This window comes from Hakea prostrata, chromosome 2 (genome assembly GCF_041222555.1).
Source record: "Hakea prostrata isolate BN-2017 chromosome 2, UWA_Hpros_2, whole genome shotgun sequence".
NCBI classification, from domain to species: domain Eukaryota; kingdom Viridiplantae; phylum Streptophyta; class Magnoliopsida; order Proteales; family Proteaceae; genus Hakea; species Hakea prostrata.
Window position 1 is genome coordinate 23,629,206 of NC_142601.1, and position 9,617 is coordinate 23,638,822.

The 9,617-nt window shown below is 37.6% G+C and overlaps 1 pseudogene; it reads right to left on the reverse strand.

Moving 5' to 3' along the window:
- Nucleotides 1-533: 533 nt before the first annotated feature.
- LOC149024108 (actin-like) lies at nt 534-1,794 on the reverse strand (annotated as a pseudogene).
- Nucleotides 1,795-9,617: the final 7,823 nt, after the last annotated feature.

Sequence of the window (9,617 nt, forward strand, 5' to 3'; positions counted from 1 at the left end):
TGAAAAATTTTCAGCCCATTTAAGGTCATCACTAAATTGAGAAGTTCAAAGAGAGAAAAAACGGAAAAACAAAAGAAACCAGAATTTCTTCAGAATTTTTCTAGAGAGTATGCTTTTGTCAAGGTAAAAAAGACGGAAAAAAAGTGGGGTTTAGTTCTGACTTCAACGCTACTGAATGTGGAGAACTTGATCCCTTCCCATTCTTTAAATTGGAGTATTCTCTTGTGTTAGATAACCTATTGGAACCCGTGGATCCATTCTACTAGTTTGTTTATTATAGTCTGCGTTATTGGGTTACAGCAAGCCAATGATTTTCCCTTAGAACATATAAAGTGTCAATCAGTTTTGGTTTCAGGTTCAGTTTCAAATAGTGATAATATAATTCAAATCTGATCGACGAAGCAAGTTGTTTCTAGAATTGGATCCAAATCCAAACTAGTTTGGTCTTTATTTGATTTAACATTCTAATTTGAATTTAAAGTAGAGATAATGTAACGTCCATGTGATGGAACATTCAATTCAAAATTTGCCATTCAATGAGTCAGAGTATTTAAATGAGCAATGTAAGCTGGCTTCTCTTTCATGTCCCTTACAATTTCATGCTCTACGGTGGTGGTGAAGGAGCAGCACCGCTCAGTTAAGATTTTCATGAGGGCATCTGTGAGATCACGGCCTTCCAAGTCCAGACGCAAGATGGCATGTGGGAGAGCATAACCTTCATAGATTGGAACTGTGTGGCTGACTCCATCCCAAGAGTCAAGAACAATACCTACAAACAACAAATAAACACCACAGATCGTCAAACTAAAAGCAGTACCAGTATCTCACAAAAAAATATTCAAACGGAAAAGTCCTGATGCAGATGCACTAACCTGGATGGACCAAAGTGCACTGATTTGGAAGGTGTCCTGTTCTTATTCCATACTCCCATCCCATCCAAAATACATAAATTTATGAACCCTATGTTGCATCGACCCACACGAACCATGCATCATCAAGCAGGAATTGAGAGAAACAACTACTACTTAGCACTAAGACTAGTCCAGCAGCATCTAACAGTTGGGATTGACAACTTAGAACCCAGCAAACCATTTTTAAATCACAAGCATTTGATTGTGGGATCATGTCAACCCCAACAAAATATAAATACTGAAGCAAAGAGTTCTATAACACAAGGGGATGTCACTTACCAGTTGTACGACCACTGGCATAAAGGGAAAGAACAGCCTGGATTTCAACATACATGGCTGGAGCATTGAAGGTCTCAAATATTAATTGGATCATCTTCTCAAGATTAGCTTTGGGGTTGAGAGGTACTTCGGTGAGTAGAAAAGGGTGATTTTCAGGGGCCACACGCAGTTCATTGTAGAAAGTGTGATGCCGGATCTTCTCCATGTCATCCTATTTGCTGACAATTCCATGCTCAATTGGATATTTGATACCTCGCTTGGACTTAACCTCATCCCCAACATAAGCATCTTTCTGGCCCATACTAACCATTACACCAGTGTGGCATGGGCGACCCAGAATGCTAGGGAACACAGCCCTTGGAGCATCATCTCCAGCAAATCCAGCCTAGTTATCGAAATTCATTCAGAAAAGGCAAGATGTAAGCTCCAAAAACTATGTCAAACAGCTGCTAACTAATGCTATGAGGCTACAATGAAGCTACTATAAGAATAACACACTATGCCTGTATGAATACAAAAATTGAAGACATTTCTTTTCCGTTGTCTTGACCATTCCTGTCCCATTATAACAAACGAGTGGCTAAATGTCCTCAGTATTTTCCATCTTCCATTGCTTGCTGGAGAAAAGAAACCAAATTATATTTAAAAAGAAAAATTATGGGCACAACACAACAAAGCATCAGACACAGGCACTGGAACCCAACACAGGCATTGGTTAGTTACTAAGAGGTTGTACGGTTGTTAGGGTACCAAAACAGGAATTGAAATCCAACACATGCTATGTAGTTCTACTCTAGTGAGCTGAAAACTCAATGTCTTAAAGGAAGAAAATACATGCTGATAGAGCAAGGAATATAGAGTTAATTGAATTGAAGTACAGACTTATATTAGGCTTGTACAAAGATACCCAGAGAAAATTAGATATATGCAATTATGTTAAATTTGCCAATCTAATCTAGTTCTAGATATTAAAATATGATATTAAGTTAGATAACTAAAAAAAATACAAAAACCTTTAGAAGTATGTCCAAATAAGATTTTTTTTTTTACAGGATGGAGGAGAGAGAAGCTCTAGGGAATTCGGAGGTGCCTAGGGAATCCATCTTCTTACGATTGAAGCCTCTTGAGTTGCCTGTCAATGGTGTTGGTTCCACTGTAGGTGGAAAAAATTCTAGTAGAGGGGACCTCGGTGTTACCTGAGATTGATTCCCTCCCATCTCCTTTACAGGCGAAAAAGTTTCACAAGATTGTAATCCCACAACAAGAATACGAATTACAATAAAATCAATTCTAGTTTTCTTTGATTGGACGAACAAATTTTTGCATCACAACCATGGATAACTTGCAAGAGCTTGCTAGGGGAGCTTGGAAATTGTCTTAAGGGGTGATCTTGCATTCGTTGGGGAGAGGTTTTATCATCTTTTAGTTTCTTAATGAGGCAGATATGACTGAGGTGTGATGCAGAATTCTAGAATGTTGGAAAGCAATACATTCGTTTTCAGAGATGGCGGTGGGACTTTAATATTCATTCTCCTCAACCTGTCAGTAAGTTGGTCTAGGTTCGTTTCCCTGATTTACCTCTTGAGTATTGGCATGAGAAAGTGCTTCTTTCGATTGAAAAGTCTGTGGGTCGCCATGTTTCTCTTGATAGACGACCTCATCAAGGATCTGTTGGTCACTATGCTAGAGTTTTGGTCAAATTGGAGGTTGATGTTATTCAAGAGAATGAGGTTCAGATCAAGCATCTTGAACCAAGGATTGATCGAGTTTTTAGTTTTCTTCAGAATGTGATTTTTTAGAATGGTATTCAACGGCGTTCTCTATGTAATCGGGAAGGCTATTTGGGTCTTTATTGTAAGTCCTCTTCAAAGATGGATGAGTTGCAGGTGCAGCCTTCAAGCATTCTAACAGAAATTCCTTCTGTGGATGGGATTCCTAATGCAAGTGTGAGAATGTAGACTCCTAGCTCACTTCAACATCATATCCGTGTGGCTTTAGAGGAGGCAGGTTTGGAGGATTTGATAGATTCAATTTCTATTTTGAATTCAAAATTCAAATCCAATAGAGCGGTTCCTTCTAATGTGGTAGTTGAGTCGGGTAAGATCTCCTCTCCTGGTCTTTCTCTCTCTCTTAAAACGGATCCTTTTCAAATTCAAAATATTTTGAATAAGGAATTGAATTCGAAGTTTGTTCCTACTCCTTCAAGTAGCGTGGACTACTCTGTTGGAACATGTGGGGCCCAACAAAATTTGGATGGAGAAAATGATCAATTGGTTGAGCATCAAGTGGGACCATGTGGGGCACAACAAAATTCGGATGGAAATAATGATCACTTGGCCTAGCAAAATTCGGGTAAGATCTCATCTCCTAGTCTTTCTCTCTCTTTTGGAATGGATCCTTTTCAAATTCAAAATATTTTGAATAAGGAATTGAATTCGAAGTTGGTTACAACTCCTTCAAGTAGCGTGGACTACTCTGCTGGAACATGTGGGGCCCAACAAAATTTGGATGGAGATAATGATTAGTTGATTGAGCCTCAAGTGGGACCATGTGGGGCCCAGAAAAATTCGGATGGTTGAAGGGTCTACAATGGTTGTTCACTCCAATTTTGACGACTAGAAGCTTTTGGAAGTTGTTCTTCCTTCAAGCTCTCTTCTTGCTCAAGTGGAGGGGGTTTCTCTCTGTCGTAGTCCTAGTCACCCAAGGAAAAATAAGAATGTTAAAGCAAACAACACTACTATTGTATCGGCTGTGGACGAATTGCAGCAAGTTGATCCACTTTATTGAGAGAAATGACCAAATAGGCTGGCCTCTTTGATGGGGAGGTTTCTTTAGCTCACTGACCTCTTCCTATGAATCTAATCTTTTGGAATATTAGAGGCATTGGTAAATTAGCTAGTAGAAGGGCTCTAAGGTTTATGCTATCGACTCATCAACCAGACATTTTATGTATTGCTCAACCAAAGGTGGAGGTGTCAAAGTGCCCAATTCTATTACTTAATTAATTGGGATACTCTTCAACTTTTGTGTATAATTTTCATAGTAATAAAGAACCAAATTATGGGTTTTTTTTTAAAGTGAGAATTGCCTCATCCATTGTTTCTTGGTTTCTCTAATCAACAAATATCTTTGCAATTTGCTTGGAAAGGGGTTCAATTTGGCCTCTCTGTGGTGCATGGGTGTTGTTTTAGAGCTATTCGCCAAAGATTGTGGTTGGAATTGACTGGTTATCTATATTTGGTTGCAATTGACTGGTCATCTATGTTCTAGTATGTCATGGGTTGTTTTGGGGGATTTTAATGCTATCTTACGGTCTTCTGAATGAAAGGGTTTAGGATGGTTTAATTAGGGATCTTTGGCGGATTTTCAGGCTAGGGTGGACGCTTGCAATTTGTTGGAGCTGTCATCGTTGGGTTGAAAATTTACTAGGTCAAACCATCAATGAAATGGTAATGTTTTATCAATGTTAGATAGAAGTTTTTATATTCCTGCCTAGTTGGAGATATTTGGTGATTCTAGGCAACTTACTCTCACTACTCAGGCTTCCGACCACTCCCCCATTTTGGTTACTGTAAAGCATGTTCAGAAGCCAACAAATGTTCCTTTCAGATTTAATAATTTTTGGATGACTGATGATTCTTTTCTTGAGGTGGTGAGGGTAGCTTGGGGGAAGCATTTTGTGGGTGATCCAATCTTTGTGTTGGCTCAGAAATTAAAATTTCTTAAGAGTGTGCTAAAATCTTGGGCAAAGTAGACATTCCCAAATGTTTTTTTGGAGGTTAAACAACCTGAGGTGGAGTTGGAGACAATTCAAAAACAACTAGATGATCATGGGATGAATGATAATCTTTTTGCTCAAGAAACAAAATAAAAAATAAAAAATAAAAAAGGGTTACTGCAGGCTGTTAAATGGCATGATTCTTTGCTTCGTCAAAAGGCAAAGGTGCTTTGTTAAAAGACAATGATAGAAATTCTACTCTTTTTCACTTATCTATTAAATTTCGTAGAGCTAAAAACTCTTTCAAGTCTCTTAAAAAGGAGGATGGTTCTTGGACATATGGGAAGGATGATCTACATGATTATGTTGTCTCCTTTTTTGAGAATTTTCATAAACAAGGTACTTCCAGTCCTCAAATGGATTTATAGGCAGTGATTCCTAAGTTATTAACTAAAGATGATTGTCAATCTCTAGAGGTGTTGCCTTCTGAGAAGGAAATCAAAAGGGTGGTGTGGGAACTTGATCCACTGGTCCTGATGGCTTTTCAAGCAATTTTTTAGACATTGCTGGGACATTGTCTCTCGTGATTTTGGGGTTGTTGTTTCAACTTTTTCTCAGTGGAGGAAACTCCCTAAAGGGGTCAATAATAGTTTCATTACTTTGATTCCAAAAGTGGCGAATGCTGTTTCTTTGGATAAATTCAGACCTATTTGCACGAGCAATTTTTTTTTGCAAAGTTGTGTCAAAATGCATGGCTTCCCGTCTCAATCTTCTTCTTCCCAAATTGATTTATGATGAACAAGGAGCTTTTCAAAAGGGAAAATTTATTTAAGAAAGTATTTATGTTGCTTCGGAGCTTACCAATATGTTGTTTTCATCTATTAGGGGAGGTGGTTTGGGTCTTAAAATTGATATTCAAAAAGCTTATGATACTTTATCCTAGGATTTTCTCTTTGTTGTCTTGCAAAAATTTGGCCTTTTTGACATTTGGGTTGGGTAGATTCATGAGATGATGTGTTCTTTTAGAATTTCTAATCTATTGCATGGCGGTCCTATGGGATTTTTTGGTGTTGAGAGGAGGCTACATCAAGGTGATCCCATCTCCCCTCTTCTCTTTCTTTTAGCAGAAGAAGTATTGTGTAGAGGTCTTCACATGATGATGAAGTCAAGGCAACTTAAGGCTTTGCATGGTCCTTGGGGTTTGGAAGTGCCTTCCTTCCTGTTATATGCTGATGATATTTTTATTTTTGCTAATGCTTCTTCGCGATATGTCAAGGGATTAGTAGATTTTTTTGGGGAAATATCAAGCTTTCTCTAGTCAACATATCAACTTCGACAAAAGTAAACTCTTTCTTGGCAAAGTTGCTCCTCATAGGAGGAAAAAAAATTTAGAACTTCTTCATGTTTCAACAACTTCTTTCCCTACAAAGTATCTTGGTATTGATATTTTTAAAGGGAAAGTGACTCGCTCTATGTTGCTGTTCGTGCTTGATAAAATCAAAATTCGCCTTCTTGGTTGGAAAGGGAAGCTCCTATCTATGGCAGAAAGAGTGGAACTTGTTTACTCTGTAGTCTCTAGTATGCACATTCATAATTTTTCAGTGTATTGGTGGCCAAGAACTACTATAAAGCAAGCTGATCAAGCATGGATGCGTAATTTTATCTGGATTGGTAATATAGAGTCATTAAAGAAAAACACTATCAAATGGTAGTCTATGTGTGATTCAAAGTGTGAAGGCAGGTTGGGTCTTCGTCGTTTGCGTGATGTCAATTTTGCTTGTCTCTGTCGGTTGGCCTGGCAAATAAAACATAGTAACTCTTTTTTTCAAGATTTTAGACGAAAGTTGATCAATGATAAGGGTAATTTGCAGATTTCTAGGCTTCACTCTTCAATTCTTTTTTGTCTAAAAAAGGTTTGGCATTTTGTTGCTTCTCATGAGAAATGGACGGTGGGCAATGGGACAAAATAAATTTTTGGAAGGATCGTTGTTTAGGAGACTATACTGTTGCTACTCCTTTGGAGGTTCCTCTCATTTTGGCAGACAAATTGAATCTTAAAGTGGCAGACTGCTTTCTTGATTGACAATGGTGTTTTATGAGGGTGCAATCTCCTCGTTTAAAAGAAATTCTGAAGTGCGTGAATCTTATCCATCTTCCTGCTAGTTTTCATGAAGATATTTGTCTTTAAATTGGTATTGTTCAAGGAGAGTTCTCAATGAAATTAGCCTGGGATATGCACAGGAAAAAGGGTGCAATTGTGGATTGGGCGAAGAAGATTTGAAAATTGAAATTATTTCCTAGGCAGCAGATTCTTTGTTGGCGGGTTTTCCATTGGAAGATCCATGTCGATGCAATTGTTATGTCCAAAGGAATCTCTTTGGTTTCATGATGTGATATGTGTCTAGAGGCTTTTGAGGATATTCCTCATATTTTTATTCTTTGCTCTTTTGCTCGCAGCTGTTGGGAGGCTTTGTGTACTTCGTTCGGTTTCAGCTGGAAGCCTTCCTCTTCTCTTCAAGATAGTTATAAGTGGTGGTGTCTGAAGGGTAAGTCGTTGCCTTTGGGTAATATTTGATTTCATGGATGTTTCTTGCTATTATATTATATGCGGTTTGCTCGTGATAAATATCGATAGGAGGAGGAGGTGCATCTGTCTAAAGATTGGGTTTTGCGTCAAATTTTCTTTGATTTCAATTGTTAGGATTATGTTCTTGATAGCAGAAAGGTCCCTCCAGTGGTGTTTTCTCAATTGCATACGATGGTTTGAAAATTTATATTAAGAAGTTCTTCTCCTTAAGAAATTTTCTGGGTTTCTCCATCTGTAGGGTGGCTTAAGTTAAATGTGAATGGTTGTTCGTTGGGCAATCTTGGTATGGCTAGTGCATGTGGTTTGTTTAGAGATGAGTCACCAACTGTTATGTTAAACTTCAACACCTATTTAGGTATCAAAAATAATTTTGAGGCTAAAATGGAGGCTCGATGCCGGGGTATAGAGTGGGCAGTAAAGTTAGATATTCAACATTTATGGATAGAATGTGATTCAGTGGCAATTGTGGTTTTAATTCATCAAAGGAAGATTCCATGGTTTTTCTTGTAGCACTGGAGAGGTGTTTTTTTTCTTTCCAGTCATCCTTGGAAAATTTCGCATTGTTATAGGGAAAACAATTAGGCAGCTGATTTCTTGGCAAATCGGGCAACGAGACAAGATTCTGGAGATGTTAATATACCTAGACAGCATTGATAAGGAATGAACTTGATTTAAAAGCTTCTGGTCATTCTCGTTTCAGATTTTGATTTGTTATCTATAATTATGTGAGTTAAAACCAATGAGGTTGGGTGTATTTAGGGCAACTGATGTTGTGGGTTTGAGGGATGGTTTTTTGGTTGTATGCTTGTAATTTTTCTTTTCGCTTTTTAATACAAATGTCCAAATAATGTTTTTTCAGATGCAAGCCAACCCAATTATCATTCAAGAGGCTGAGAATATTTACAGGTTTATAACTTCAAGAATATCAACGCAGAGAAATAAAATGGTAGGTGGTGGTCATTATTCTTAACTAAATTTCAAAGAAAGGTAACCACTGGAAATCAAAAGAAAATAAAATAATCAGTGGCAACCAAAATAGGGTAAAATTGTATTCAACAAACAAAACCCAATGCATGAAAGTTTATCGCAAATCTGCAAATGGCTGAATAGATTACTTACATAAACCCGACAAAAACCTCCAATCTGCAAATCGCTGACGAAACTGGGTCTTGATTAACACGCTTGCTCGCCGTCGGCAGAGAAGAATGCAGTTTCTCGCAAGTTAGGGCATTCAACGATTTTCCTAGATGATGTTCTTGATGTTTCTTGAGGAACTCTATTTTGCCACTATCCAAAAGATGGAGCAGTGAAGATCAAATAGCGGATTTGATACATTGAAATGGAAGAGAATCAGAGGATGAGAAGGCGAAGTTGAAGAATAGCCTGAGACTTGTCTCACGTGGAATGATTTGGAAACAACAAGCCTGTCAAAGCCTTCACCATTTGGAAGATGGGCTTAGTAAATATTTAACAAATGTATTATCATTTGAAAATCTTTATTTTGATCAATTTTTACAAGTGTCAGGAAGGGGAGGAGAATAAGAAAAGACAACCCACTAAAATTTATCAAGATGCCAGCTTTCTTTTGTATATTAGTCTATAATTTTTACTTTTTGGTTAAAAAAAAGTTTTTTGTTTTGAATACCCAACACAAGAGACTTGGAGAGAACTTAATGCGTACATGAGTTCACATGCTTTTGATAAATTCCACACATCAACAAGGTACTCAAAACATACTGCTACTAAACCCGAACCCAAACCACACCGGCCCGAAACCGTTATTTTCTTAATGGCCGTGTTTGGGCTGAGTGTTTTTCAGCCCGAAACCGGTCCAATCCGAACCGTTGACACCCCTATCTAACTTACTGAAAAAGAATTTTCTTTTTTAGTGGAATAAAATCTAGCTTGGTTCTTAAAGATTCTTTTCGCAAATTTTCTCAAATAATACCCCTGCTGATTTGGTTGATTTCCTGCAAGCACAATAATAATATTAATTAAAATTTACTAGAAAAAATATATATAAAATCACCAAAATTATAGAAATACGCCCAATTAATTAGTAGATATAAATTCTACTCATCAGTGGAACCGAAACCCTACAAAAATTGTACAATTCAGATAT